General features: G+C 39.4%; 1 non-coding gene across 1 annotated transcript; it reads left to right on the forward strand.

Moving 5' to 3' along the window:
* Positions 1–2,989: 2,989 nt before the first annotated feature.
* Positions 2,990–3,148, forward strand: LOC136401724 (U1 spliceosomal RNA). Its single transcript, XR_010750729.1, has one exon. It is a non-coding gene; the product is annotated as a U1 spliceosomal RNA (small nuclear RNA).
* The last annotated feature ends 231 nt before the right edge of the window (positions 3,149–3,379 follow it).

A 3,379-nucleotide genomic window follows, 5' to 3' on the forward strand; every position in this document is an offset into this window, starting at 1 on the left:
GTGTAGCTAATGCAATTTGCCAAGCATTAGAATCAGTGATCTCACAGCCTGGGCTTGGCAGAAAGGAGTGAGAGAGGTGATGCCTGCTGAGTGATCTGGGGCTGTATAAAAACAGCTGTGGAGAAACTGGATCCTGCCTTGTCTGTTCACAAATTTCTTTCTTTCTTCCAAGATACAACATGTGTAAACATCTGACCTAAGGATAAGGGATATGAATGTTTTACAACTAGCTTTCTGGGGAAAAGGAAAACCGAAAACATCCTTGTTATGGCATTTGTTGATTTCTATGGTGTACATTGTTTCTACCATGGTCAATTTCCAGTTACCAATGTGTTATTACTAGCCTATAGAACAGGGGTCCCCAAACTATGGCCCGTGGGCCGCATGCGGCCCCCTGAGGCCATTTATCCGGCCCCCGCCGCACTTCCGGAAGGGGTACCTCTTTCATTGGTGGTCAGTGAGAGGAGCATAGTTCCCATTGAAATACTGGTCAGTTTGTTGATTTAAATTTACTTGTTCTTTATTTTAAATATTGTATTTGTTCCCGTTTTTGTTTTTGTTTTTTGTTTTTACTTTAAAATAAGATATGTGCAGTGTGCATAGGGATTTGTTCATAGTTTTTTTTATAGTCCGGCCCTCCAATGGTCTGAGGGACAGTGAACTGGCCCCCTGTGTAAAAAGTTTGGGGACCCCTGCTATAGAATATTCCTCAATGACTCCCGTGAACTGGTGTCAGTAAACTCCAGTGCACTGCTAGCTCTCCTCCTGGACACTTAAGTGTCTGTCACATGACTCAGCCAGTCACGGAGTTTGGTTTCATCTTACATGTATACTTATATTCATTTACCAAACCAACATCTATGAAGTGTCTTGTGTCAGAAATGGGGAATAAAAAGATTAACCTTATCCTTTGAGGGTTAGTAGTCTAACAGAGACAAGTTTTTTTAACAAGTCATATTAGAGGTATGTGTAGGCTATATGGGACTACAAACAGCAAAGTACTTAAATCTATCTGAGGCAGCCAAGGAACACAATGTTAACTATTTAATGATTTAATGAACAAGCTTTTAGCAATGACTGTGTCCCAGGAACTGCTAAGCATTTTTTATTTTATTTAGCATTATTTACTTTATTTATTTAGTTAGTTGGTTAATTAATTATTTATTTTAATTCAGTGAAAAAAAGGGAGGCAGAGACAGACTCCCACATGCACCCCAACCAGGATCCACCTGGCAAGCCCACTAGGGGGTGATGCTCTATTCATCTGGGGCCTTGCTCTGTTGCTCAGCAACCAAGCTCTCCTTAGTTCCTGAGGCAGAGGCTATGGAGCCATCCTCAGAGTCTGGAGCCAACTTGGTCAAATCAATTCATGGCTGCGGGAGAGGAAGAGAGAGAGAGAAGCAAAAAGGGGAGGAATAGAGAAGCACATGGGCATTTCATGACTGGAAATCGAACTTGGGATATCCACACACCAGGCCAATGCTCTACCACTGAGCAAATTGCCCAGGACTATTGCTAAGTATTGATACTACAAAATAATCGTAGATATTTCTGTAGAGGGCTTTACACTATAATAGGAAACATATCAATAGGTATGTAAATGACTATGATCTAATGTAAGTACTCTTGTAGAAGTGGATATTTGAAACAGTGTAGAAACAGCAATGGCATATAAAAAGCATAATATTCACACTGCTTTGCATGGTTGATCAGACCCCCAATCAGAGGGCCCCTTCATGTCTCTCTAGATTCATTTCCGCCATACCATGTCGTTCATGCTCCGCTGTGACTGAGTATCTTGAAGCTCCTCTAAGATGTCCCCCAGCCCCTCACCATTTCCTGCCAGTAAATTCTGGGTTTTCCTCTTCTAGAATCAAATAGTACTGAATATCTTCATACAGCTTTTTGAAGGGAAGCATACTAGAGCAGTCTTTATCTTTCTTTCAGATTTTCTTGTTTTTCTTTAATTAAAAAATATCATATTAATTCATGTAAGTATCACAAAATAGAATAATAAAATTTACCATTTTATTTGTTCAGCAATCCTTTTGCTTCCCAAACCAGCTGGGATAATCTTACTTCCTCTAAAGCACACCTTTAAATGCTGCTTTATGCTGGACAGTGGGTAGGTAGTAAGCTCAGTTTTTTATTTGTAAATATTATTTTTATTTCTTCCTCATTCTTAAATGGTTTGCTAAACATGCAATTCTAAGTTCAGGGTTTTTTCCTCAATATTAATCTATTCTACATTTCATTGCTGCTGCTGAAAAGTTTGTTGTAACCTTATTGACATTGTTATTCCTTTGTAGTTTGGAATAAAAAGAATGACAATGTGTAACCCATTCCTCTCACATGGACATCAGAGGTAAGCTTGACCCTGGAGAGAATTCCTTGCAAGTGTTGACTAGTAAAATTTACTGACTAAAGTATACATGGGAATCATGTTAGCGTTCCACGTACTAATTACAGAGCTAAGGATGCTTTTAAGCCTGGCGTGTCTGTTCCATCCAGATTGGTCATAGTAAATAGTCTGCAGTTTATATACTGAGTTGCACTGAAGAATGGAAGGCATTTATGGTGATTTTTCTGTGCTAACTTGCCCCATACTCACCACTCAACACTCTAAAACTAAGTATATACTGGTAAGGTTAAGGGATTCTGGAAATAAGATCTGAGAGTTTGGGGATTCCTGATGTTGAAGACACCCTCAGTGTTTTGTGTGAGTTAGACAGTTTGAGTCTTTGTGGTCATGCACAAGTGTCTGTTCCTTCCTCTTCAGCTAATTGTAAACAGTTATTTGTCCTAGTGCTGTGTAGTTTCAAATTATATGCCTATGTATGGATTGAGTTTTATAAATTGCAATATGTCTTCACATGGAGAGAGTTTCCCTGAGAAGTATAGTAGGGAACAAAGAATCATGAGCCATTGTAAACTAGCCAAGGATGTGAGACAGTGGACAGTAGCATAGCACAGGGATTAAGAGCCCCAGTTCATTACCTGGCAGGGGAGATACCATGATCACGAAGGTGGTTTTCCCAGAGCGAGGCTTATCCATTGCACTCTGGATGTGCTGACCCCTGCGATTTCCCCAAATGTGGGAAACTCGACTGCATAATTTGTGGTAGTGGGGGACTGCGTTCGCGCTCAAAATTAAATTTTTTATTTAAAAAAAAAAAAGAGCCCCAGTTCTGCAGCCATACAACATGAGTTAAAATCTCGGAGGCTGAGCAACAAAGCACCTTCAATTTCAGGTCATAAGAGATAATATTTCACTTAAATAATATTCAAATAGCTGGTAGTTATGTTTTGTTTGTATCTCGCTGTCTTTTAAAATATAAGTTGCTATATTCACCTAGACAAAAATCAGTTGGTGATTAAT

The sequence above is a fragment of the Saccopteryx leptura genome, chromosome 3 (assembly GCF_036850995.1).
Source record: "Saccopteryx leptura isolate mSacLep1 chromosome 3, mSacLep1_pri_phased_curated, whole genome shotgun sequence".
NCBI lineage: Eukaryota > Metazoa > Chordata > Mammalia > Chiroptera > Emballonuridae > Saccopteryx > Saccopteryx leptura.